At 44.2% G+C, this 27,742-nt stretch overlaps 1 long non-coding RNA gene across 1 annotated transcript in view; it reads right to left on the minus strand.

The window, feature by feature from the left end:
- Positions 1-24,896, minus strand: part of LOC310828464 — a 167,228-nt gene extending 142,332 nt beyond the window's left edge. The window contains exon 1 of the long non-coding RNA XR_014556909.1: positions 24,882-24,896. This is a non-coding gene — a long non-coding RNA (uncharacterized lncRNA). The remainder of the gene's footprint in view (positions 1-24,881) is intronic.
- Between the last annotated feature and the right edge of the window lie 2,846 nt (positions 24,897-27,742).

Genomic DNA, 27,742 nt, shown 5'->3' on the forward strand with positions numbered 1-27,742 from the left:
AAGGTAAACAGCGTTTCCGTGCCTCCCAACACCAAGCTGTGGTCCTTCCCAGTACCGGAGGAACCCTCTCCGGCACCTGGGGCAGGGCAGCCTGTACGGACTGCGCATGTGTGGCATCCTGTACGGACTGCATGTGTGCGGCCACCATACGGAGTGCGCATGTGCAGCAGCCGTGAGAGCGGCAGCCCATACGGACGCCGCATGCCCTCGGCCGCTCTACAGCTGCGGGGAGGCAGTGGCCATCTTGTAAAAAAAAAAAACCAGAGTGGCACCAGGGCGACCCGCCCCCTTTGCCCCCCACTTCGTACGCCCCTGGTTCTTCCCCCAAAGTGCTGGTCTCTGCAAATCATTTCCGAGACCAGAGAGTAATGACCTTGAGAAATCATCTGTCAAAACTCTGGATGTTGAAGCTGACATTTCAGATCCACATTTTCGGCTTTCAGATTTTGCTTTCTTACAACCGGAATGCTTTGAGGGCATAAATCATTTCACTTATTAAATGTAATTCATATCTTAGAACGGCCCCATCCCTGCAAGCATAATATACCAAGGGTGGGAGGGATGTTCTGCTGAATAGAGTTTGAAATTTCTGCAGACTATTTGCATATATTCACCAGTCTTCATTCCTGTTGTCTAAATTGGAAAGTTGTGCTTTTTGTGTGTGTGTGTTTCAGTGAGGATCACCGCATATAATTATCATTCTCCTATTATTGCGATGCAGAGTTTTCTCTTTGTCTTATTTGCATAAGTCAGCAGGGATTTCCTTTCCCATTTCCGAAGAATGATGTGTTTTGCTACCGAGATTGATATCAAAATTCATTCCACATCTCTTAGTTGTGTATTATCCAGAACTGCCAAAACAAGAAGGATTAATGTGGGTGTGACCCACAAGCAACTGTAAGTAATTATTTGGTTACTCATAGTCATGTACAAACCTTTTAATACATTTCCCCACATACTGATGACTGTAGTTATCTGTTGTGACATTCGGCCTATGACCCCACAGCCCTTGTTCAGCAAAACCCGCCTGGCCAGGCAGATCATTTTGAAAGAGCTGAGAACATGGAATTTCCTATATGTCTCTTAGTGAGTTCAGCTGCTTTCCAGGATCTACATTGTACTTGGGTTCAGGATCTCTCATGCTGTAGCCTGCAGTACTGTCAAAGCTAAGATCAATGATGATCAATGTATAAAGGTAAAGGGACCCCTGACCATTAGGTCCAGTCGTGACCGACTCTGAGGTTGTGGCGCTCATCTCACTTTATTGGCCGAGGGAGCCAGCGTATAGCTTCCGGGTCATGTGGCCAGCATGACTATGCCGTTTCTGGCTAACCAGAGCAGCGCAAGGAAATGTCGTTTACCTTCCCCCCGGAGTGGTACCTATTTATCTACTTGCACTTTGACGTGCTTTCAAACTGCTAGGTTGGCAGGAGCTGGGACTGAGCAATGGGAGCTCATCCCGTCACGGGGATTTGAACTGCCAACTTTCTGATCAGCAAGCCCTAGGCTCTGTGGTTTAACCCACAGCGCCACCCACATCCCAATCAATGTATGGGTGGGGCTATATTGGAATCAGCATGTGGCGCTGCAAGCAACTGACTCATAGGTCTGGGCCATTCATCTGTGGTTTTGTACACCATGTATCTATTAAAATGATGTAGGATCAGAATTTAAAAAGATAGCTTTACCTTTCTGGGGCGTCTAGACCAGACACAGGAGAGGGATCCTTGACTGAGGGAAAGACCACTGAAGATTGGACAGAGAGGGAACAGCCTTGGAAGAAGCAGGGGTTATCATGAGCCTCATTAGCCAGCCCAGAAATAATACACTCATGCTACAGTGACCTAAAACCATAGAACTGCAGGGTTTGAAATGACCTTGTGGATCATAGAGTCCAAACATCCTGTACTCTGCAGGAAATCCAGGGCTAGAGCATGCTCAGCAGATGGGTATCTAGTTTCTGCTGGAGGACCTCCAGTGTGGGAGGTCAACTCCACTAAACAACTGGTTCTATTGTCAAGTTGCTCTGCCCATTAAGATGTTTCTCCTTATGTTCAGCCAAAAGCTTCCCTCCTAAGTCCATCAGATGGTCCAGTCCTGCCTTCTACTCCCTGATATCTAATCCTGCAAAGGACAACACTTTGCCCTCTTCTGTGTAACAGCCTTTCAGGCATTTCAAGAAAACGTGTCCCCTTTCAGACCTCTAGGCTAAATCTAGCAACCATTCCCCATTGCCTCAGAAGCAGGATGGCACAAGAATTCTAGAATCCTAGAATGGTGGAGTTGGAAGGGACCCTGAGGAAGACCTTTCATTTTAAAAGCCACATGTGAGGGGGCAGCTAGCTTGGCACTCTGCTGACAGTATGCATGGTGGAAACTGCCACACATGCCAGTTGGAGGTGAACTGGCTGCACTTTAAGCAGTCATTTGAGGGGACACTACGTACATTCACGTCAACCCTCATGTGTTTGGTTGCTCTGGTTTCTCCACCAAAAGAGATATCGTACGGGGAGCTTTTGCAGTTACTATCTTGGGCCCTGTGATGACATTCAGAATGGGGCAAGATTTATCAGAGAAGATGTTATGTCTTCAGTGGTCTGGGAGCCTTGGAAGAGCTCAAGCGATGACTCAGGGGAGGGATCTGCCACGTTGTGGCCAGTCTCCATTTCACCCACTGAGCATTGTTTCCATGGTAGTTGAGGAGGCCACTGGTGAACTGGCAGGGCTGGCCAGCCAAACTGGAGGCAAAGGCAAAGGCAGAGGGAGAGTTGGAGGGTTGGACCCAGGTTCTTGGACCCTGGAATAGACTTATGAATTGTGTATCCCATAACCCTCAGCTAACACTTACATTGTGTGCCGACTTCTTGAAGAAAGCGTTTGGGTTTCCGCAAACAGAGAGTCCAAGCACTGTGCCCAAAAGTGGGAGCCATCAAAATACACCGCCATTGTGAAGGAAAGAAGAAGGAGGAGGAGGAAGAGGAGGAGGATTTATTTGTACCCCGCCCATCTGGCTGGGTTTCCCCAGCCACTCTGGGTGGCTTCCAACAGAATATTAAAAACACGATAAAACATCAAACATTAAAAACTTCCCTAAACAGGGCTGCCTTCAAATGTCTTCTATGTAAGATAGTTGTTTATTTCCTTGACATCTGATGGGAGGGCATTCCACAGGGAGGGTGCCACAACCAAGAAGGCCCTTTGCCTGGTTCCCTGTGACCTCACTTCTTGCAGTGAGGGAACCACTAGAAGGCCTCAGAGCTGGACCTTAGTGTCCGAGTTGGACAATGGGGGTGGAGATGCTCCTTCAGGTATATTGGGCCGAGGCAGGGTACATTTGACATGTGGGGCAGTGATGGCGGCGGAGGGCTAGGCAGCACAACACTGTGATACTCCACCAATGATTTCAGCGCATGAGCACACACAGCCCTACAGTGAGGCCTGCTGAGGAGTTGCAGCCATGGCAACGGTCTCCCCAGAGGTAGGCCAAGAACCATGGAGCTCTATGGCTCCACATAGACAAAGAAGTAGCTAGGAGTCTCAGAAAAATAAATAAATTGGATAACATTTGCCCTCTTCATGATACCATGGAGGTTCAAGGTTCACAGCAACATGTAACATAAGCAGATGGCAATATGTACCTATTTCTAGCTGGTTGTTTAGGCTGGTTCCAAAAAGCAGTGTATTGAACTGCTCCAAAGTTTAAGAAATATGGGCTGTATCTGTTTACACATCGTGCATCTTTTTAATTTGGTTCGCTCATTATTGAGAAAGATTTTAATCAGGGGAGTTAGCGAACTGAGTAATCTGTCATTATTGTGCTTCCCATTACCCTCCGAGATCATTCCTATGCAGTGCCAGTATATTTAAACTAAATGAGGATTTAGCATTCAAAAGCACCGGCTTGTAATGATTCATTATTTCTAATATATTCAATTCATACCAGATAATTTCAACGTAAATCCTGTTAACTAGTTTTCCCCAGCGGTCCTAATTTTTGCCATTATTCTCTAAAGAACACACAGAATTCCTGTACAGTATATGTTGCAGGAAATTAAGAACTGTGTTTGGTTTTTTCTTGGTTTTTTAAAAAAAGAATTTGTGTTGCCATTTCCTTCTCTTATTGTAAATTTATTGATTTAGCCAGGCTAATACTAGGAGATGAGATTATAATGAAGCCCCTTATGTAGATGACACTTGCTAATCATTGATAAGGCAGTATGGATCCCGGACAACATTCACACACAAACACACACACACACACACACACACACACACACACACACACAGAGAGAGGTCTCTTCACCATAACACAATAACATTTTTATTTTCTTTTTTCAGAGCGCAATCAAGACAGTGGATCATAGAAAAGGTATGGGAAAAAATGTCTGGGTTAACCAGGGATGAGGAACTTGAACATCTAAATTCCTCCAGTAAGTGATGTTCTTAAAGAAAAGCAATTGATTTTTTAATGCAAACACCATTTCACTTCAGGTAAATCAAGAAAATTAGTTGTTTAGGTTTTTTTGCAGGGGGGATTTAAATATCCTCCAAATTTTAAAGGTAAACTTGAGATGTATTTTTATATTGCCCTTCTTTTACATTTTATGGAGTAATACATAAAATTACATCAACAAAAATATATCTTGTCCTTCACGCTGCATTGGAAATACCTCCTTAAGTTTATAATAGTGCCAACCATATCTTGTCACTGCAGCATTATTTGAGGTGGACAGACCTCCGATATCAGACTGCAGTCTTATTCTCTTTCCAGTGCAGACTGACAAATGAACACATGCAAAGCTGACACAAACCAGCAATAGAGAGATCTGTCCACCCCTAGCCTAAACACCTCCAGTTCCTTACTGGAAAGAATTTTTTCCCAAAGAAAAGTAGCACTTCTTTTTGAAACGTCATGACAATTAACCTGGAGTTCAAGACTAATGATATAACCAGGGAAGCTGCTAAATTTCAATAGACACAATCTTGACGTTCAGAAACTGAATGGGGCATGACCCACCAAGCTGAACCTACCAAACTATCTCCAAGGCACTGGGCAAGCCTGTTTTTGCAGTCCTGATCAGTCAGCAAAGCCAGATGGTTCTCTGGTTGCAGGCAGGCTACAATACCTAGCCTGTGCCCAGTTGGCGAGGCATAGGTTGTTTTAGCATTAACCACACTTTTCTAAAATCATAGCAAGCAACATGTTTTTGGGACGCTTGGCATAATAGAGAGAAACAACATTTATTGGAATATAAATGCAATTTAATATTTATTTATGTATTAAATTGCATTTCTATTCCACCTTTCCTCCGTGGAGCTTAATATGGCCTGCATGGGTTCCTCATTTTATCCTTGCAACAATCCTGGCTGGATCTACACTGGCCTGTTTAACGTCATTAGAATGATATTAGATATATCGTTCTAAAACGTCACAGGGCAGACTTGTAGATTAAAAGCGTTTCTTACCTTGTTTTGTCCGTCAAAACGCTGCTTCCCTGCTGCTGGTTCCTGCTTGCTCTGCAGCCCTGTGGTGTCACATTTTAATACTGCATTTGGAATGTAAAAAGTGGGACGTAATGTGTCCATCTACATTATGAAAACCATTCCTTAACCCTTCCTTAATGTTATAAACCATGACTGTAGATCCATCGCCCATGAGGTAGGTTTGGCTGAAATACAGTGGTACCTTGGGTTAAGAATTTAATTCGTTCTGGAGGTCCTTCCTTAACCTGAAACTGTTCTTAACCGGAGGTACCACTTTAGCTAATGGGGCCTCCCACTGCCGCTGCACCGCCGCCGTGCAATTTCTGTTCTCATCCTGAAGCAAAGTTCTTAACCCGAGGTACTATCTCTGGGTTAGCAGAGTCTGTAACCTGAAGCATCTGTAACCCCAGGTACCACTGTACTGTGACTTGCCCTGAGTGAGCTTGAAAGGGATTTGAACCCTGATTTCCCAAGTCCCAACACTCTAACCACTACACCACATTGGACTGGTTCTATGGCTCAAACTAACATGCAAGTTGCAAGTCTCTTTCTCCAGTTTTATTTAAGAAATAACAAATAAAAAAGAGGCTACAGCCAGGAGCAGGAAAAGGTGGAGGAAAATGCTCAACACTCTCCTTCTGGCCATTTCTCCAGACAAAACCATTCTTCCCCAGGCTACTTCTCCATCTTTGAAGGAAAATGTAAAGAGTGCCCCATAACATCATAGAAAGAATATCTCAGCAGTGCCTTCACTACATGCTAACAGCCCCCATTCTTCCACTCCTACTTACAGTCTCCAAGGCTGCTGTTAATTAAAAAAAGCAAATTGGAAGAAAGACATCTGTGACAGTGTGTCACATCTAGTTTGTGTCCCCGAGACACAAATCCTCTTTGTCAACACAGAGGGTGCCTTTTCTAAAGAGCAAATCTCCCTCCATGTTTTCCTCCCTCTCTCCCTCTCCCTTACTCCAACATGTTTTGACACAGGAGGAAGGAAATGCGTGACATTTCCTTGGGCTTTGTATATTGTCTTGATGCTTTGGTACACAGAATGAACTAAGAGATTTAACAACGAATGCAGCACTCATCCAGTCTATCAACCCCATCTCCGATAAGGGTGCTCATTTTTCTTCCTTTGTGGTGTGGCAGTGTGAACATATAGCTCTGGTAATTATTTGCTTTCTTTCCTTCCACTTCTTTCCAATCTACTTTGGAATCTACTCTAACGGGAGTCGGCTTTGCCTTCTCTGTTGTCTATGTTGTTAACGTCTTCCTCCTCTTCCTCCTGTGATAAAAGGGTCAACTTCCTGTGTTTTGAGTTTCATACAATGGTGGCAATGATGTGTGTCCCCTCAGGCTTTTGTTGTAAAAGAGTGCAGGAATTTTTCCCTGTACATTCCCATGCAAAAGTACTGTGGTTATTTCTGAAAACAATAGCTTTTTTAAAAAAACGACAACACAAAGGTTGCAGAGGTTAAGTGGTGTTCACTGTAGGTCACAAATTAGTCTGGGATGACTGTAACAAATGGTGTCATTGTCTCTCTCTTGCTTCATAGTTCTGCCATGAGTTGCCTCTCCATCTTACATTGAAATGAAGGATATTGTGTTGTTTTTATTATATTGTATTTGAACTCTTGTGCCCAGCCCTGGAATCTGTTTGGATGAACGGTGGCTTAGAACCTTTTAAAAAAACAAAAGATTGAATTTAGCTGGGGAGGGGGGGATCAGAAAGGTAGATGTGAATCTTCTAAATCACTAGCTACAGAACTCTCCCTGCTGACAGAAGACTCTTGACTCTTCCACTATTCAAGTGAAATCTTCATGCAATAGGGAGTCTTCCTCTTCAGTGTGCCTTCTCAGGAGACACTCACACAAGCACACACACATTTTGAGACAAACACACATACAGTCACAGCAAGATTGCTTTTTGTTGTTGTTGTTGCTTGCTGTTTCTTTTTTTCTTCCTTTTTGAAATCATTTTAATTTTACAAATGTAAATTCATCACAACACCAAATACATATCCCTAAAATGAGATGTCTCGGAATCTCGAGACTCCCCTCAAATCCCCTCCATGAGTCCTATTGTCAACATTTCCAACTGCACATTATTTCACAGCCATAGCTTCATAGTTTTGCCATTTCAGCGCAGTCTAACAGCTCAGTTTGCCATTCCTCTCCGGTAGAGACTCTTTCTTCTTTCCATCTCTGGGCTAGTAGCATCCGTGCTGCTGTTGTCGCATACATAAAGAGTCTTTTCTGTTCCTTTGGAATATCAGTACCAATAATTTCTAATAGAAAGGCTTCTGGTTGTTTTGTTTCTTTACAAAGGTTCTTTTAAACATTTATTTCAGTTCATTATATATCATTTCCCAGAAAGCCTTTACAGTGGTACCTCGGGTTAAGAACTTAATTTGTTCCGGAGGTCCGTTCTTAACCTGAAACTGTTCTTAACCTGAGGGACCACTTTAGCTAATGGGGCCTCTCGCTGCCGTCACGCGATTTCTGTTCTCATCCTGAAGCAAAGTTCTTAACCTGAGGTACTATTTCTGGGTTAGCGGAGGCTGTAACCTGAAGCACCTGTAACCTGAAGTGTTGGTAACCCGAGGTACCACTGTATTACCTTACATGACCACCACATATGATAAAAGGTACCTTCTTTTCAGAGGTGGAGCTGGCTGCTCTGGCACCTGGAGCGGCACACATGCTGTGCACCTGGGGTCGGGGCCTGTCAGCTTCGCCTTTGATCCGGTGCCAATGGCTGGGCTCAACCTCTTCTGCCCCGACTGGGCTAAGCAAACTGGGAAGCACTTCTAGAGACTTTCCACTGCGGGAGAGCAGGTCGAAGTGCAACAGACCCACAACACTGAGCTGTGAGCACCAAACTCAGCACCAAAGTCAGCAGAGTATGAACTACACGAACGAAAGCTCTGAGGCATAACTTCTTTATTCTCTTACAGCTACAGTGCTACCTCGGGTTACATACGTTTCAGGTTACGAACGCTTCAGGTTACAGACTCTGCTAACCCAGAAATAGTACCTCGGGTTAAGAACTTTGCTTCAGGATGAGAACAGAAATCGTGCTCCGGCGCCGCAGCGGCAACAGGAAGCCCCATTATTAGCTAAAGTGGTGCTTCAGGTTAAGAACAGTTTCAGTTTAAGAACAGACCTCCGGAACGAATTAAGTACTTAACCCGAGGTACCACTGTACTGCAAACTAAAAATAAACTAAAGACTAAAGGAGACTTCTGGACTGCATGAGTGTTGCAGTTTCTTATGCAGTCATCTTATCTCTACACAGATAACACTCAGACTCCTTCAGAGTCAGGAAGGAGCAGAAGAAGCAAAGAGCAGTTTCCGCCCCCTCCTTTCTGAAAACATTGTCAGGAGATTCTTGCAATGGGAGGGGGTGAAAATATCCACAGGGCTATGGGGGCGGGGCGAGAATCCCAGGGGGTCACCGCCAACGGTGAGCACCCCAGGGGGCGAGGCGCCCAGGAGGGCAGAGCGAGACACCCATGGGGGGTGGAGTGAGCCACCCATGGCGGACTGCTTCCTGGGAGGAGGGAGGGAGCTGCGCCGCTTTGCCTGCAGCCTTCCTGTGATGGGCTGGGAATCCGATTCAGAGGCTGAACCGGAGGAATCCCAGCCTGCACAGGAGTCCCTGCCTCCAGGGCCGGCTGAACTGGGGAAGGGCCTTGATTCTGAAGCGCCTGCACCTGTGCCGGATCCTCAGGAGCAGGCACCAGGTGAATCCACTCTGGCTCCAGAGGTGGTTGAGGACTCAGTGCCTACAGGTGAGTCTCCCCCTGGGCCCAGTAACCCTTCGGCCTCTCCTGAACTGCAGAGGCTCAGGGCAGAGAGGCGAAGGGAACTGGTTTCTCCCAGGAGGAGTGCTCGCCTTAAGGCCAGGAGAGGCGGGTCTTCTGGGGGCCGGGGCCGCCCCTGGCCTCAGAGGAGATAAAGGCCAGTCAGCCCGGTCCCAGGTTGCGGGAGCAGCGTCGTTGTTGAGTACCTGTTCCTGCCCGGACCCAGACCTGACCCTCCAATGTTCCTGTCCCCGCCCGGCTTCCAGCTTCGGACCTCGCCCCGCTCCTTGTGAACTGTTTCCAGGCTAGTGACCCAGGACCGGACTTTGACTACGCCAACGGTAACCTTCCCCCCGGGACCAGCACACTTCCTCACTTCCCTCTTCCTTTTGACAACTCGAGGGAGGCTTCCCACCCCAGAAAGTAGCCCAGGAGCGGTGGGCAATGGCGCACCACACACCCGTGACTCCCAAGCCTCCCCCGAGCTGTCAAAATGAAGGGGGAAAGGTCACGGCTCAGGATAGGCTTGAGAGTCAAGGGTGGGCTGTGTGCCGAATGTCACCCCTCTCAGTGATGACACCCAGGGCGGACCACCCCACCCCGTTCCTCCACCCCTGCTTCTTTTTCTTTACATTTCCAGCAGGTATTTGTATTTGTTTTATACACTTTTGCAAATTTACTAAGAGTTACATACATCATTTTTATATAATTTTCTTTCAGTGTACAACATGCCGTGAATTTCAAATCTGTTTTCCATACGTTTTCCCAATCTGAAATCTGAATATTATGCCCACAATCGGGGTTGCTTGCTGTTTTTAATCAATGTACATGGGGGGGGGGGTAGAGAGGGATGCCATTGAACTACTGTAGGAAACTGAGCATACAGTTCAGGGCATATCGAACACCATAAGTTAGTCTGGAACCTGTTAACTATAGCAAATATTCTCACAATTACTAAATGGAGAGATAATGAGACACGTCAGTTGAAAATGTGGATGATTAAAGTCTCTAACATTGGAGGGATGGTTAAAATGGCCAAATATATTCATTCGAAATGTGGTACATTTTTTAAAAAGATAGAAATTTCTACAAGCACCAGGCATGTTTCTTTGATAAACAAGTATTAGAATTCATTTAATGTGGTGTTAAATAAGACAAACAACTATTTAGAATGAGTGTATTTAAAGAGTGATGTGTAGAAATCTCATGCACTTGATGGCAGTTCAAAGATTAGCACTTTAGATTATACAGACATAAATATATATTAAATGAGGATTTTAGAAATTGATTTGGTTATAAGGCAGTACATTTTGTGTAATTGCTGAAAGTCCTTCCAAATGTTCCAGCGTGTATTAAAATACATCAAATGGGTAAAAAAAAAATTTAACTAAAAGTGCTCATATTCAGCTGTGATACTGCAGAACAATTCCTGGAACATGAAGCGCCAATTTTCTTCTTCTTTAATTAGAAGACTAGTTTCTCATGAGCATTCATGCTGACTTAAGAATACCTATTGTTTTTAATTTAAGAAGCCGATTAATCTTGCACAATGAAAAGATATATACAACATAGCCCCATATTTATAAAGCCTGGGTTTCTGCCTATTTAAATATCACTGTTGATCATAGAGTTTGGATTTGATATCCCGCCTTTCACTCCCCTTCAGGAGTCTCGAAGCGCCTAACATTCTCCTTTCCTTTCCTCCCCCACAAGAAACACTCTGTGAGGTGAGTGGGGCTGAGAGACTTCAGAGAAGTGTGACTGGCCCAAGGTCACCCAGCAGCTGCATGTGGAGGAGCGGAGATGCGAACCCGGTTCACCAGATTACGAGACTACCACTCTTAACCACTACACCACGCTGGGAGATAGGAAACAGCTTTACACTAATCCAGGCTCTTGGCCTTATACCAAATCAGACATCTAGCTTAGCACTGTTGACTCTAAATGATGCTGATTCTCAAACAGGAGTCCTCCCCAAGCCAACCTCCTCCTCCTCCTCCTCCTCCTCCTCCTCCTCCTCCTCTTCTTCTTCTTCTTCTTCTTCTTCTTCTTCTTCTTCATTTTTCTTTCTCCTTCTCCTTCTTCAAATGTGTATACATTCATCCCTAGAACTCAGGGCGGTTCACAACATAAAAATGCAAGATGAAAACACAAAATACATAATAAAAACAATGACAAAAATCCCACACAAACCAGTAACGCCTCCCCCCCAAATAAACTTCTTCAACTACTAAACACAGAAAAATGAAAAAATGAAGTATCTTTTCATTTTTTCCATTGACTGCGTTCAGTACTTGAAGAATCTGATTTCTCCTAGATTGACAAACTCTAAGCAAATACAGACACTCCAAGTGTCCCTGTTTTCCAGGAATGGTCCCAGATTTACAGAAGCTGTTCCAGTTTTTGATTTGATCCCTGAATGCCCCATTTTTCCTTAGGACGTCCCTATTTTCATCGGAGAAATGTTGGAAGGTATGGAGATATGCGACCCCCGAGCCAAGGAGATAAGTAACTATACAACCTTTAGGAGACATTCAAAGGCAGCCCTGTATAGGGAAGTTTTTAAACATTTAATGTTTTATGATGTATTTATAAATATATTGTAAGCCGCCCAGGGTAGCTGGGGATATTATTTATCCCTGTTTTCATTGGAGAAATGTTGGAGGGTGCACAAACATGCCTTGCAATCCATCCACCCCACTTTGATTGTGGTTGCAAATACATCATGCATATACTACAAAGCATGAGTCCTATTCAGACATTCAGGCATTCATTGTACCCAGGTAGGGGCCACAGTTAAATGCCTCCTAATAATAAGGAACTCTGGGTTCAGCTACACATGGTTACGTTTCCCAGTACGTTTCCGAGCACAATTCAAAGTGTTGGTGCTGACCTTTAAAGCCCTAAATGGCCTCGGTCCAGTATACCTGAAGGAGCGTCTCCACCCCCATCGTTCTGCCCAGACACTGAGGTCCAGCTCCAAGGGCCTTCTGGTGGTTCCCTCGCTGCGAGAAGCCAAGTTACAGGGAACCAGGCAGAGGGCCTTCACGGTAGTGGCACCCGCCCTGTAGAACGCCCTCCCATCAGATGTCAAAGAGAACAACAACTACCAGACTTTTAGAAGACATCTGAAGGCAGCCCTGTTTAGGGAAGCTTTTAATGTTTAATAGATTATTGTATTTTAATATTTTGTTGGAAGCCGCCCAGAGTGCCTGGGGAAGCCCAGCCAGATGGTCAGGGAATAAATAATACATTATATTATTATTATTATTATTATTATTATTATTATTATTATTATTATTATTACAATCCACTTTCAGAGTTTCCTGCTTGGAGATGGAGAGGGTAGCTTGTATGTATGCTTGTATGTATGTATGTTATGCTTGTATGTATACTTTGTATGTATACTTTGAGATCAGTGGGACTTAATCAGGAGTGCTTTTGCTAGGCTAGTACCTTAATTATGTGGATGCAAAACTTTTATGTAGGTCCTGGGTGCCTTTTTGGGGTGGGTGGGGTTGCTGGGTGTCAAGGGAGCTGCAGGGCGTTGGAGCCGCTGTCAGTCCCTCAAAATGGCAGCTAAAGAAGTTTTGGTTATGTTTCCCCCAAAAGCTCATTAACTTTGGCTAATCTCCTAAAAACAACTTTCTTAAAAAAAAAAAAAAAAGCTCCACCCCAGGTGCTGGAAGTGGTCGCTACGCTGCTGAATGCACAGGACTTGAGTGTCAATCAACCATATTTCTTACCAAGACAAACTCTTGGTGCACTGGAGACTCACTCAGTAAGCCTTGTGAACCCTTGATAAAGACTGTGAAAATTGATTTTGTTAAAACAAAAGCTTATAGTATTTCTATTAGTGCTGTTGTTTGAACTCGATTAAACACACTTTGCATTATTAGCTGTTCCTTAATCTATCCTGAAGCTGAAACTCACCCAAAGGATTTAGGGAGGACAAACAAGCCACTAGCAACTTTTCCCATAGGATGGAGGAAGTAACAGTAGCAAAATTAGCCCTGTAAACAAGGTTGGATCAGAAAGAAGCCTTATCTACATGATAATAGAAATATCCTCTGATCCCCAGACCCCAGAACTCCTGTGGCATCAGCTGAGGCTGAAATGGAGAAATTAAACACAGGGTGTCCAGCATGCATGCTAGCATGTAAATGAATTACTTGGAAGCCAGTTCACTTGGCTACAGTTGTAGTTCCACATTATGCGCTTAGGACTGGCTGTACGTTTCCATTACTTTGCTTCCATTGGCACAATCGCTCTTGAGAGTCCATTTTCGACATATGTTTCTTTCATGCCGTCAAAATCCGGCCCTTTGCTGAAGGTCTCTTTGTGGCTGCGGCGGAGATAATTTGTATTTTTTGGAAGGGCACAGCAGGCTGAGTATACAGTCGGAAACAAGTAATAAAAATAATGCTGGACAGAGCAAATAGCAGAGCAAATAAATATGAGGGGGAAACATCTCGAAAACACAGCGTTTCATAACGTCTTCGGTGTTGCGTGTATTTTACACTGTCGGTGAAGGCTCTTTGAATGGTATCATTCATCCTCACTTACTGCGGCATGTGGCCGAGCAGGAAAGGGTTCAGGACTTGCTTCAGCCACAAACTCATTAGGTGGCCCATAGGCAAGACACTATCTCTTAGCTGTAGCAGACATAATGCAGGGCTGAGGAGCCTGGCATCCTCCAGATGTTTGATTCTTCCCCCTTTCTCCATCTTCTATAATTTTTAACAGTCATAACAATGAGCATACTCCGTAAAGACATGATCTCCTTTAATCAGTGGATTGATAATATGATAACATTTGCAACCTACAAACGGACTGCTTACAGACCAAGGCTCTGCTTGTTTAAATATGACAATATTTGGAACGAATTTATACAAAATGTAGTAGGGTACATTAGTATTAGGATAATAATATCAAATCTCTAAAGGAATGTATGGGTTAGGGTACTTTTGTATACAGTGGTACCTTGGGTTAAGAACTTATTTCGTTCCGGAGGTCTGATCTTAACCTGAAACTGTTCTTAACCTGAAGCACCACTTTAGCTAATGGGGCCTCCTGGTGCCGCCGCGCCACTGGAGCACGATTTCTGTTCTTATCCTGAAGCAAAGTTCTTAACCTGAAGCACTATTTCTGGGTTAGCGGAGTCTGTAACCTGAGGCGTCTGTAACCCGAGGTACCACTGTATATTCTTGTCCCCCCCCCCTTTACACAGCTGTGTGTTTTGTTCTCCCTCCCTTTTTTGTATCACTTTAGGTAAAGGTAAAATGACCCCTGACCATTAGGTTCAGTCGTGGCCGACTCTGGGGTTGCGGCGCTCATCTCGCTTTATGACCAAGAGAGCCGGCGTACAGCTTCCGGTCATGTGGCCAGCATGACTAAGCCGCTTCTGGCAAACCAGAGCAGTGCATGGAAACGCCGTTTACCTTCCCGCCGGAGCTGTACCTATTTATCTACTTTCACTTTGACGTGCTTTCGAACTGCTAGGTTGGCAGGAGCAGGGACAGAGCAACGGGAGCTCACCCCATCGCGGGGATTCGAACTGCTGACCTTCTGATCGGCAAGCCCTAGGCTCTGTGGTTTAACCCACAGCACCACCCGCGTCCCTTGTATCACTTTATTGCTTTATAATTAAAAACCTTTCTCATATATACAAACAATGAGCGTACTCAACTCTGTTAAACTCAGAAGTGGCTCAGTAATTATGAGCTCTCTCAGCAAACATGAAAGGTGAAAGTGACTGTTCTCTAAAAGTACCTCCATGGCTCAAAATTATGGTGCATGCCACCATAGATGGCACCACAAAATCTGCTTTATCCTATTGCATTGTGGGAAATGTAGTTCCCAGTACCCATCATGGCAGAGAGATGCTCATATCTTCAGCACACACACCCAAACAGATATCAAAGAGGTGTTTTGTTTCTTTGGTTCTACAGTGGTACCTCGGGTTAAGTACTTAATTTGTCCCGGAGGTCCGTACTTAACCTGAAGCACCACTTTAGCTAATGGGGCCTCCTGCTGCTGCCGCGCCGCTGGAGCACAATTTCTGTTCTTAACCTGAAGCACTATTTCTGGGTTAGCAGAGTCTGTAACCTGAAGCGTATGTAACCTGAAGCATATGTAACCCAAGGTACCACTGTATATAAAAAAATCTTCGTGGGGAACAACCAATGTAAAGAAATAGTATTGCCCCAAAATAGTGAGGCTACTTCGTTGGCTGATCTCATCATGTAGTTCACAGCAACCAGTTTCTGAGAATGGGTAAACTGTGGCTCTCCAGATGTTGTTGAACTCCAACACCCATCATCCATGACAACTGGTCCTATTGACTGAGGATGCTGGGGGTTGGAGTCAAACAACATCTGGAGGGCCACATGTTCCCAATCCCTGCGGGTGGGGGCTTAACTTTAAATAACTTCTGTGCATATGACTAATAGGGCTTGGGACCCCCGGATCTCTTTTTATCCTGATCTAGAGATTCACTCTTCCCTCTCCTGAGCGTTCCCCTTGAGAGTGAAGCAGCATGAGTTGGGGAAATTAGTATTCCAAGCCAAGTAGTTATAAACTTCAGTGACGACATGAATGATTGAGACTTCAGGTGCACAATGGCAGAGGGAGGGAGAAGAGGGGGCAGTTAACAGAGCTGTAGAAGGACAGGTGGAACAAGCTGCAGTACAATTTCCCAATTGAAAAGAAAGGGGAAATCTCTGTATTGCAATCTGGTGGCTGTGGTGTGTGATAGAAGAGCTAACAGTTCTGACCTTGGTTTTAATCTGTATTTGGTATCCAATTTCCAGAACTGCTGTGAAGATAATATTTTATGACCAATGTTCTCTTTCAGTGCAAATGAATTTTTAAAAAGTTGGCAAGCCTTTCCGTGGGACTGCACCTGCAAGTCATATAGTTAAGCTACAAAATGCACCATTTGCATCTGCACATCAGTGAAGACACAAAATTGCACCTGAATTATCTGCTTTGTGGGAAAATGTACAGCACTCGCTCCTATGATTTGGAGCTGAGAACTTTGATGGCAGAATCATTTCAAAATTCATTTCTGTATTTGACACAGTATGTAGAACTCCAGGGAATTTTAGGAGGGTTGGCCAACATCCCCTTGAAAGAAATAGGACTCACATCATGTCCAGTTGTTGTTTAGTCGTTTAGTCATGTCCTGCTCTTCGTGACCCCATGGACCAGGCACTCCTGTCTTCCACTGCCTCCCGCAGTTTGGTCAAACTCATGCTGGTAGCTTCGAGAACACTATCCAACCATCTCGTCCTCTGTCGTCCCCTTCTCCTTGTGCCCTCCATCTTTCCCAACATCAGGGTCTTTTCCAGGGAGTCTTCTCTTCTCATGAGGTGGCCAAAGTATTGGAGTCTCAGCTTCAGGATCTGTCCTTCCAGTGAGCACTCAGGGCTGATTTCCTTCAGAATGGAGAGGTTTGATCTTCTTGCAGTCCATGGGACTCTCAAGAGTCTCCTCCAGCACCAGAATTCAAAAGCATCATGTCCTAACCATATTTAATTAACCAATGGAGTAAATTCTCATGTGAGCCTGGACGTACTTGAAGTTTCAAGCGGAATCGTCCAGTTGTCTACAAGTTGAATAAAAGTAATGCTTGCATTGTGGCGCTGATGTTCTTATAGACGATCTGAGAGTTTCCTTGAACTTTTGCAGGCAGCGAATTGAACTCAAAGTAGATATTGTCATTTCTCTTCCAATTTTTAAGTAATAAATGCTTTCCACTCTCTTGTGGTTAGAGTCTAACATGGTTTTTTTATTAAAAAAAACAAACAAATAGCAGGGTATATCAGCCACACAAAAGTAATGTTGACTTCATCGCTAAATAGTCCATAGCCACAAATCCATTTGCCCTTGACCTATGCACAACAATGGTAAGTTTGCTCTATATCATGCACTGCTTTTGTTCAGTGATTGCAAAACAAAAGAGGAAATGGAACACTTTTTCACTCCAGACAAATAACCAATGGGTCATTTTGGAGTCTACCTGAAGGCACTGACTGTCCACAGACGCTTGGGTGTAAGTGAAGGATGTCTCACGGACTTCAGTGGGGAAACATTTCATTGCCAAATGGTTTCGCCAAATGGGGAGGTGCTCGCAATAGCACTGGCTCCCCCCTTTATTGCCAGTGGAAAATAATGTGTCATTTTGTTGCTACATGAAGCAGCTGACCCATGATTCATGACTGCCCTGCTGACTCCCATGGCTCTACACAAATAACCAAGAAAATTCCAATAGGTACAAAAAGTGTTTGCTCCCAGTGCAATACAGACTACAAGTGAGAGAGGGAGGAACATGAGCAGTGCCTTACAAGCTTTCTAAATTTATGGTGAAAATTCAAAGTGTTGGCTAACTGAATGCATTCCAAGGTAGCCAAACCTTAAATTGAAATTTTCTGCTGTTCTCAGCTATCCCGTGTTGTTTAATCAGTCCTCCATTCCTTCTTAAAATCCTATTAAATTTCCAGTTGTTAAAATGCACTAAAGCAGTGTTTTCAGCAATTTTAAGGGTATCTTTAAATGGGCTTCTTTGATCTGAACAAAATTACTTTCCTAAATTGAGGTTATCTGTGCATGTTTTGTAATAATGGCAGTGCAGGTCCCATAATGGCAATGAACCCCTTCTAGACTTGATAAGCCGTACAGGTGGGAGCTTTTTTTATGCTGATTAAAATCACATCTCCCAATTTTTATCTACCAATCAAATTTCTCAAGTCTTGTTTGCATTAGAATGGAACTTGAGAGATGCAGCAGATGGCAGGCAATGTTTTTCACCCTAAGCAGTTAATATAAGAGTCGAACAACTCATCATCCTTGGCTTCATGTGATGATATTTATGCCAGCCACCAAAATGCTCGGTAGCATCTAAGTCTGTATTTTTTAGTGAAGTAGCAATGCCAGGTGCTGACATTGCTTCCAAACTCTGGGAACAGGTGTGGAAAATCTCAAGCACAAATGCAGCCTTTTAGGCTTCTATATTAATTTAAGAGGGATGCGGGTGGCACTATGGGTTAAACCACAGAGCCGAGGACTTGCCAATCAGAAGGGCTGTGGTTCAATCCCCGCTATGGGGTGAGCTCCCGTTGCTCGGTCCCTGCTCCTGCCAACCTAGCAGTTCGAAAGCACATCAAAGTGCAAGTAGATAAATAGGTACCGCTCCGGCGGGAAGGTAAACGGCGTTTCTGTGTGCTGCTCTGGTTCGCCAGAAGCGGCTTAGTCATGCTGGCCACGTGATCCAGAAGCTGTACACTGGCTCCCTCGGCCAGTAAAGCGAGATGAGCGCCACAACCCCAGAGTCGTCCATGACTGGACCTAATGGTCAGGGGTCCCTTTACCTTTATTAATTTAAGAATCTCAAATGCTGAGACTTTGAGGAGTATTGTTTTTGCCCAAATTTGGCACAGTTGACAATTGTACAAAAGACAAGTCCAATGGACATTTTCAGCAAAACCTTAGAAGCCCTCAGACCCTCAAATTTGAGCTGAAAGTTCTAAGTAAAAATCAGACGCATACAACACACACAAACAATTTTATATAGGAATGGATCAGGTGAAGAGATAAGCTCCCCCTATTATGTCTGTCTCAGCCATAAGACGGGATGAGTCCCAGGGATTTCCTCCTGGCTCACAGGTCATACTCAGTCATTCTGCTACACCAACTCTTGAGTTAGATTTGATTGAAGCAGACAGAGAAAAGTCTGCAGGTCAAGCATTAAATCTATCCTGGGCAGTAACAGGCCATTTCTAATGAAAGGACCGTACCTGAATAAAAATCATATGGTAAGTTAATTTTATAGTAACATTGTCCTTGGAATGGAGAGATCTACTGTGTTGAGGATCAGAGCAGATCCTGCAAAATCCCCACTTAACGCACCAGACCACTTCCACTGGTCCAAGTATTGATTCTTTTTCTTAAATGAAAGGGGCAGGTTATATTGGCCGTTCACACTGCCCCACGTCCACATCAACAATAGATTCAGAATAATCACACGGTTACAAAAAAAGTTAATCTCATAATCGAGAGACCTTTAAAAAGAACAAAGGGGGGGAGCCTGCACTCGTGCGTTTTGTCCACAATTAAAAAACCAGCTTACAATTCATTAAGGTTTTGCAAAGTAGGACTCATTAATGCATGAGGTTACTTAAACAGGCATCATGCTGCGCAGTGCATTATGCCGGCACATCCCCTGAGATAGTCTCAGACGTAAGAAAAAAATCAGCGTCTTTGTTGTGCCTGATATTTGCATACGGTATGTTCTCTATAGCTGTGCTCCACAACCCCCCACCCCCACCCGCCGGCTTATTTACATCCAGCTCCTTTAGTCTAAGGTTGGAAATTGTTTTGACAGTAAAAGAAAAAGAAAACTTTCCAGCTCATTTAATGCGTCATTCCTTGCTTCAGCAGAAGAAAGTGTTTGTTTAAGCTTACTACAGGGAAATTCAATTTTTTCCAAAACCCACAATATGGAACGGGCTTATTTTGAAGTCAAAAATTCACGTTGGGGGGTGAAGGTTATTTGTACTCACCTAATTTGCAGGGCCCACAGTTCCAATTTAGGCATCCGTCTCAAAAAAAAAGTTTGCTTCTGGTTCAGCAGAGCAGGAGAAAAATCTTGGACCACACTCTGAAAGTTCATATTATAAATACTCAGGGCCAGTCCTGTCACTGGACAGAATGAGAAGGCCAACTCAAGCAGCTGATCTTATCTGTCAAGAAAGGGCAGCAAATTGTTAATGTGCTCCCTGCCAGAGAAGGTGAAGACTGCCCACAGGATTTTCTGCCTCAGGTGCCACAATAATTTGACCAGCCTTGGGCACTGTGTACCATGGAGGGCGGAGGGCGGAGGGCGGACTTGTTTCAGGCAGCAAATTGTCTTAGGCCAGCCCTGGAAACTTGTATCCATCTGTGTACAGTGGTACCTCAGGTTACATACGCTTCAGGTTACAGACTCCGCTAACCCAGAAATATTACCTCGGGTTAAGAACTTTGCTTCAGGATGAGAACAGAAATCGTGCGGCAGCAGCAGGAGGCCCCATTAGCTAAAGTGGTGCTTCAGGTTAAGAACAGTTTCAGGTTAAAAATGGACCTATGGAATGAATTAAGTACTTAACCCGAGGTACCACTGTATACCCGATTCTTCATGCAACAGGAAGACACAATTCCATGTGCCGTGCACTTGATAGCTTTCAATTCCCAGCATCTCCAGGTAGGCTTGGAGATGTGCCTTCTCTGAAGCCCTGGCACTCCACTGCCAATTAGTGTAGACCAGGGGTCGGCAACCTAAGGCTTATGGGCCAGTAGTGGCCCACTGGGCTCATCTAACCAGCCCATGGGGACCCCTGCTGCCCCCGCTTACCAGTGCGGTGCAGGGACCGACTTCTGGGTTGATGGTGCCTGTGCACATGCGCATGGGTGCTCCTCCAACCTGGATGTGCGCTGGAAATAGCATGTGCGCTCGTGTGCGGGATGGAGGTGTGCCTGTGCGCATGCACACACGCTATTTCCGGCGCACCATAGCTGTCAACTTTCAGATTTGAAAATAAGGGATCAGCAGCCTCGAAAATAAGGGATCAGCAGCCTCACCTGTCCCAGGGGCAGTCTATGGGGTATCTAACAATCTGGGATAGCAGCGGGAAGCAGCGCTGGAATAAGGGAATTTCCCGTCAAAAAAAGGGAAGGTTGACAGCTATGCGGCGCAAATCCAGGTCGGAGGAGCGCCGGAAATAGTGTGTGCGCATGCGCACGGGCGCTCCTCCAACCCAGAAGAGTGCGCGTTAGCACATGCACTGGCCTATCCTCCGACGCCGACCCCGGGTGTAGACTATACTAAGCCAGGGAACAGTTTCCTAAGCCCTTATGGTCACCAATTGTTCTCAAACATCATCTCCTGGAGTCCTGTACCTTTTAGTGAAGATCCCTTCAAGATAACTCCCCCCAAGTGAAATGTGGTGTTAACCTAATAATAATAATAATAATAATAATAATAATAATAATAATAATAATAATTGTTTGCGTGTTTTTAAGCAAGGAAAGGAAAGTAATTGCACAACTAATGCAGCGTATGAATTGAATTTAACATTCATTGAGCCCTCGAGGAGAAATTAGGCTAGGAAAACAGCCTAGATGCAAAATAATCTAGAGAAACTGGTGAGCTAAATAGGTGTTTGTTTTTTTTAATGTTTTCCACTCTGAACTTGAATTTGAATAGAAATTTGGTGGTGCACTTGAAATTAGCATTCTCCAACATAATTTGTCTGCTGGGGTCCTCCCAACAACCAGTGGCGTAGCGTGGGGGGTCGGGGGGGCTGGCCGCACCAGGCGCAACATCTGGGGGTTAGGGTTAGGGGGCGCAAATCCACGGGTTAGGGGGTGCAAATTACTTGCCTTGCCCCGGGTGCTGACAACCCACGCTACGCCACTGCCAACAACTCTCAGCATCCTTAACAAACTACGTTTCCCAGGGTTCTTGGGGGGAGGCCACAGCTGTTTAAAGGGGCATGATACTGTTTTAAATGTATACAGTAGTACCTCGGGTTAAGTACTTAATTCGTTCCGGAGGTCCATTCTTAACCTGAAACTATTCTTAACCTGAAGCACCACTTTAATTAATGGGCCTCCTGCTGCTGCCGCGCCGCCGGAGCCTGATTTCTCTTCTTATCCTGAAGCAAAGTTCTTAACCTGAAGCACTATTTCTGGGCTAGTGGAGTCTGTAACCTGAAGCGTATGTAACCCGAGGTACCACTGTAGTTTAAATGAGGTCTAACTATCAAGGAGTCCTGAACAGGAATTAGGAATGCGCGTGACCAAATTCTTATGGAAAGAGGGTATTCTCCTAATTTCTTACTTGCGTTGCATCATACAATTATCCTCTTTCTATTTAAATAACATTCACTTCAGCGGGTTTTTTGTGTGGACATGTGCAATTGTAAAAGAAGAATTATATCTTTAAATCATGAGAGTGCATAGCTATGGTTTGTATTAATATAGGAAATGAGTCTTTTGTCTTCTGAATAGAAGAATGCATTGAGAATAAAACTGTGCTCTAATATTTAGGAATACGGCACAACAGTATCTGTTTTGTCCTTATTGCTTTCAGTGGACTCTCTTTTAGAAGCAATTAATATCAGATTTTACAACTGACCGAACATCTGCTAAATCAAAGACATTCCATACAATTAACACTTTATTCCAGCGTTGATTCAAATGGCAGGCTTAATTGAAAGTAAAATACAAAGCAATAGATATTTGATGGAAAGCAAAGTTCACCAGTGATTTAATTCTAAAAGCTGGTTGTTGCTTTTATTGAATATGCCAATCATTAAAGTCTCTTTGAAAAGTATCAGAATGGATGTCCCAAGATTGCCCATCACAATTTTGATTACTGTACAGTTGTACCTTGGTTTTTGACAGAATGTTTTCTGGAAGTCTGTCTGACTTCCAAAAAGTTCGGAAACCAAGGCGCGGCTTTTGATTGGCTGCAGGAGCGTTCAGCTTCTGAGGCAAAGTTCGCAAACTGAAATACCTCCTTCTGGGTTTGCGACATGAACTAAGCTGTTCAAAGACCAAGGTAGGACTGTATTACGTAATCAATGCTGTTCTTCGAAATGATACTTTCTAGGTTCTTGTGAATCTTAGGATGGGGGTTAAAATTGGCTGTTATAGGTATCCACAGCCAGAATTCTCCATTTGGCAACTGCTGTTCCCCAACCTTAGTCTCTAAAGACACCCTATATGATGATGTAGCATTGCTCCAATGGGAAGTTCTGGGGAAAAAATGGTACCCTTTTGCCCCAAAGTCCTCATCAGATGCCAACATATCCAGCATGAAACATTACTCCTGAGAGCTTTGGGAAGGGGAAAAAGGCAGCAGCTGTAAGTTAGATTTATCTGGGAATTGCACCGTCAGTGAGCTGTGGTGAATTTCAATTAAAAAACAACAACCACTCCAGCCCAAAGGAGAATGTCTTGCCTGGAAATTTAAGTGTTTATTTATTTCCTTTCTTGGAATGATATCACTGCCTGTTTTAGCCATTGGGAACCAGATGTGGTTGGACTAAAGTCCCCATAGGCAAAATGGAAATATGGTGCCATCCCATTCCATGGGTAGAATCCGTTTTGACTGGCGGTGAAGTCATACTTGAAGACCGGGGATGGGATAGCATATTCTGCTGCAGCTAATGGCAACTGGCTTTGCAGAATCAGGGCATCCAACTTAGAATGATTCAGGAGAGATGGTAGAGGGATGCCCCCTACTCATTCTGCCTAACAACTGGACCGACCTTGGCTCCCACCATCCCTGACCATTGGTGATGTTGATGGATGTTGAAGAACCACATCTGGAAAGCTACAGGTTTCCCATCCCTGATATATCTGTGGTCAAAGAGAAGGGAGGATTAATGCTGTGCAGATCCTGCCCCTTCCAAAGGCATGGAATGCTAGATACAGTCTACATATGTCCATGTTCCTCCCACTGCTCATAATTGAAAAAATTGCTGTCCTAGAAGACCGATCCTTCCCTCAATGGTCGTCCATTTTGAAAAGCTCAGTCTTAATTAGAATACAGTGGTACCTCGGGTTAAGTACTTAATTCATTCCGGAGGTCTGTTCTTAACCTGAAACTGTTCTTAACCTGAAGCACCACTTTAGCTAATGGGGCCTCCTGCTGCTGCCGCACTGCCGGAGCATAATTTCTGTTCCCATCCTGAAGCAAAGTTCTTAACCCGAGGTACTTTTTCTGGGTTAGTGGAGTCTGTAACCTGAAGCATATGTAACCTGAAGCGTATGTAACCTGAGGTAACACTGTATAGCTATATAATCCCTAGTGTTGTAAGACCTTTGAAGCAGGCATTTTCAAAAAAAAGTTTTTTTATGAACCGCCCTAGTAGGGCAGTAATTGTTCCTTTTTGACACCCCCCCTCCATGATGGAACCTGGGGCAGCCCCCTGCCCCTGCACCCCCCATTAAGCAAAGTTCTTAACCCGAGGTACTTTTTCTGGGTTAACGGAGTCTGTAACCTGAAGTGTATGTAACCTGAGGTACCACTGTAGTTATTTTGAAAAACAAATAAACTTGCAGCATGTGGGCTACAGAATCAGTTTTGTCCCTTTCCTCCTGCAGCCTCCCTCAGTACCTCTCACGCTATTCTAGAGGTTTGGCATACCTTCTGTAGCCCGTTTTTGAGGGGCTCAAAGTAGAAGCTGGTTCCAAGGCCCAAGAACAGTCTGCTATCATAAGCAGAATCCCACCTATCTTTTCTGCTGGGATCTCCACTTTGGTTTTAAGCCCCCCCACTTGGGAGGGCACAAATCTGTTGAAGTCTACCGTCGGTGATTTTGATTCATTAAAGGTTTAAGAACTTGAACGTTGATCTTCTGTAAACATGCTTCAAATTATAGCTGACCTCCTAATGATTGTTTATTACCACTGGGTGGTTAGAAAGTATTTGTGTTGTTTAGAAGGCTATTTCCTATACTGTTTTTTATTTTTATTTTCTACAAACCCTCTTAAAAATAATTACCCCCACATTTTTCAGATCTAATGGATTTTCATTCCTACCTCTTAAAAATGCTTCCAAGGTCAAATGTTGAAGCAGCATGCAATTTGCTCCAAGTAATGGGCTGAAGGGAGGCAGCTGGGTGGCAATGAGATCATTGTTCGTACAACCCAGCAGAGTGCAAATGGGATATTCCAGATTTTTCACACTCGCAGTTGCAGTGCAAAACAGCCACAAAACCAGACCTCCCTTTCTTTCACCTGCTCTCTTCTTCCCTTTTGCTGAATGACTCTCGTTTGCCAAGCCAGAGAAAATTTGTTCCATTGGCTGCAATCCCAGGAAGGTTATTTGGTACTTCGTTATACTCAGCAACTGATTACATGATAGGCTTGCAAGTGGATTTTCCATCTAACATTCACTGCAAGTCCCGAACTATACCCAGAGATTCTCATGATGATTCCACCATTCCTGGACCCCACAGTCACAGTTATTGGCTGCGTAGCATAAAAGGCATAGTCGGTTGCACAACCACTTGTATTTTGGGGTGGTGAAACACAATGCTCTTGTAATAAAAAAATTAAGGTCTTATATATATCATAATGCGGGAGGCAGTGGAAGACAGGAGTGCCTGGCGTGCTCTGGTCCATGGGGTCACGAAGAGTCGGACATGACTAAATGACTAAACAACATATATCATAAATGTTCATAAATGTACCAACCAAGCACGTACATAGATATGTGGACCACATATATGGAGCAGCACAGGAAGACCGTCCTGAAACCATTTTGACTCCCAAACTGACCAAATGTTTTCTCTGCAAGGAGGAAGGGGGTGAGGGAACCTTCCCATTGTCTCAGGAATTGGGTAATCACCATTTCAAAGAAATGGCCAAACTACCAGGAAAGGCAATCAGATAAGGCATTATCAGAGAACCTGGAGGACAGGAAAAACAATTTTTTTGAATGAACATCACTCAAATTTCTGTTGTAGACCACCTTTTCTGTGACGTAGGTATGATGTTTGTGGGGAGTGGTCTTGGGTTACACCACTTCTGTGATGTAGGGAACCCACTTAAGGACTCTATATGGGCCCTTGGATACCCCATAAGGGGAGAAAGGCAGATTTTGTTTACAACACTCTGGAACTCTTCTGATTCTGAACTTTGATTGTTGGGTCTGTACAATGAGCTGAATCCAAAGAAGTGCAAGCAAAACTCTGTGTGGGCAATGGGGCTCTCACATCCCCTTCTGCTTCACTGTGTCCTCTGAAACGTAATTCAAGTTTGGGGGACTCTCCGGAATGGCATGGGATGGGGCGGCGGGGGTGGGGAATCTGTAGTGCAGACAACACCAAAGTGGTCTCATGGATGCCAGTGTGCCCACCAGTACCTCCTATGAGTGGACTTGGTAAATATGCCCTCAAAAATCCATGATACATGAGAGACCATTTGCTTGTTTTGCTTAGTTCCTGTTTGCTCCCGCTCAGCCCCTCCTGAACATGCCCCTTTAGGTATCCCCACATTTCACTGTATACCAGGATTGAGCATCTTCTGTTCATCCTGTTCTGAACAAGGAAGGTGCAAAGAGCTTCTGTCAGCAAGGGAAGCATTGGCTGATGTAGATGCTCTTTTTCCCATTGATGGGGCGGTAGATGAAAAGGCATGCACACAGCATCTTGTGGTCCTCTCTCTTTCTCTTTTGGATGTGGCAGGCATTTTATGGCCCTCAGCACTGGACCTCGGCGTCTGGGCAGAACGATGGGGGTGAAGACGCTTCTTCAGGTATACTTATCTCCTTGGCTTGGGGGGGGGTGTCGCATAACTCCATACCCTCCAACATTTCTCTGACGAAAATAGGGACGTCCTATCATACACTCCAACATTTCTCTGATGAAAATAGGAACTTCCTGAGGAAAAGCAGGACATTCTGGGATCAAATCAGAAACATGGGATCGCTGCTGTAAATCTGGGACTGTCCCTAGAAAATAGGGGCACTTGGAGTGTCTGTAGGGGGAGCATACCTTGTAAAACAGAGGTGCCTCTCTGCTTGCCTAGGCCTCTGCCATTAAACTAATGAACTATGGCCACAGTGAGACATTCCCAATAGGTCTCTCCTATTACATCTATGTTCAATCAAGAATATTTTTTGGTGGAGTTAAACGTTTTAGTTTACGGTAGGTTTTCCTCATCCATTTAAAACACAGAATGATAAATCTGTTTCCGAAACAAAAGAGCAAGCACTTTTAAAAATCCATTATTGTTATGTGGCATGAACTCATGAAGAAGTAAAAAACCCTGATACAAGTGCATTAGAGAGGTTGTTGAGCAAATAATTGCTGCTTTGTACAAGTTCAACTAACCCTGGGCTGTCTGTTCTGTTATGATTTTTTCTGATTTATATTGACGATTAAGGATCATTTAAGATATCTCCTACTAGGCAAAACTGGAAGGGTAGCTCATATTCTGAAGGACGCCTTTATGAGAAAATACCATCTTTCCTTGACAGCTGCTCTGAGCCTTCTGTGATACCATTCCAAATATTTCAAGTTGTAAATTGGCGGCACCATTTTAATTGCAGAATGGGCCTTTTCTAATCAGCAGCGAGCCTCATCTCCGAGGAATGTCCTTTGGTTAAAATGCTCCATCTTTGTTGGCTTGAAGAATTGCTTTATTACTCTGTGGGCTGAGGAAACTCCTTGTGAAACAAAGCTATAGTTTCATTTCTGTAGTGCTGCACATGCAAAAAATTGCTGATGCACAATAAAGTATGTAGCCTTTTGCCATTTTGCTAACCCCCGAGGAATGCACTGTAAAAGGGAAGGAAAGAAGTACATTTGTTCAATTACTTTTCAAAAGCACTCTTTTCAATCACACAAAGCCTCAGTTTTCCAACTTGATGAATGCATTGTTCATGATTTGTATGA

This window comes from Podarcis gaigeae (assembly GCF_964106915.1).
Source record: "Podarcis gaigeae genome assembly, chromosome: 12".
NCBI classification, from domain to species: domain Eukaryota; kingdom Metazoa; phylum Chordata; class Lepidosauria; order Squamata; family Lacertidae; genus Podarcis; species Podarcis gaigeae.